This window comes from Alosa sapidissima, chromosome 5 (assembly GCF_018492685.1).
Source record: "Alosa sapidissima isolate fAloSap1 chromosome 5, fAloSap1.pri, whole genome shotgun sequence".
NCBI classification, from domain to species: Eukaryota; Metazoa; Chordata; class Actinopteri; order Clupeiformes; family Clupeidae; genus Alosa; species Alosa sapidissima.
This window is the reverse complement of record NC_055961.1, coordinates 3,441,117-3,441,676: the sequence shown is the minus strand read 5'-3', so window position 1 is coordinate 3,441,676 and position 560 is coordinate 3,441,117. Positions and strand designations below refer to the sequence as shown.

Below are 560 nucleotides of genomic sequence, written 5' to 3'. Positions count from 1 at the left end.
GAGAGGTAGGCTCTCTCATGTCTCCATTTCAAACCTGATATTATTCAGTCGTACGCAAAGCGGTATGATCGGTTACCTGAGGTAAGTGAGTGCCCTGGGTCTACCCGCTGAAATATGTCAGGTGATCTCCCTAGCTCAGGGGTCGGAAACCTTTTCTCTTAGAAGGACCATTTCTTTGACCAGAAGTACAAATAAATCTGTCTGGGGCCGCAAAGATGTCGGAAACATTTAAAAGAAATCAACTTAGACGTCTCTATCTTCATTAGGCTCAGGCATTAAGGCATAATCGCCATACTCTGCATAGGCTATGTGGTGTATTGTAGCCTACAGTACAATACTTTCACTAACTATTAATGTGTTGGGACAGCTTGAAGCTGATTTAACTATATTAAATTGCTTGAAATATTTTATAACTTCTATTTTTAGAGAAAACCAGAGAGCCACTAGAGAGGAACTAAAGGGCCCTCTGGCTGCAGGTAAATTATTATTATTATTATTATTATTATTATTATGTAATTAAACTTCTGACTCATACAGACTTGTCAATACTGACTTCTGTC

General features: G+C 38.8%; 1 protein-coding gene across 2 annotated transcripts in view; it reads right to left on the bottom strand.

The window, feature by feature from the left end:
- LOC121709337 (proline-rich protein 36) overlaps window positions 1-86 on the bottom strand; it is a 16,066-nt gene extending 15,980 nt beyond the window's left edge. For both annotated transcript variants that reach the window (XR_006031914.1, XM_042092641.1), the window contains exon 1: window positions 1-86. This exon is cut by the window's left edge and continues 465 nt beyond it. The gene's annotated coding sequence lies outside the window, so the exon portion shown is untranslated.
- Window positions 87-560: the final 474 nt, after the last annotated feature.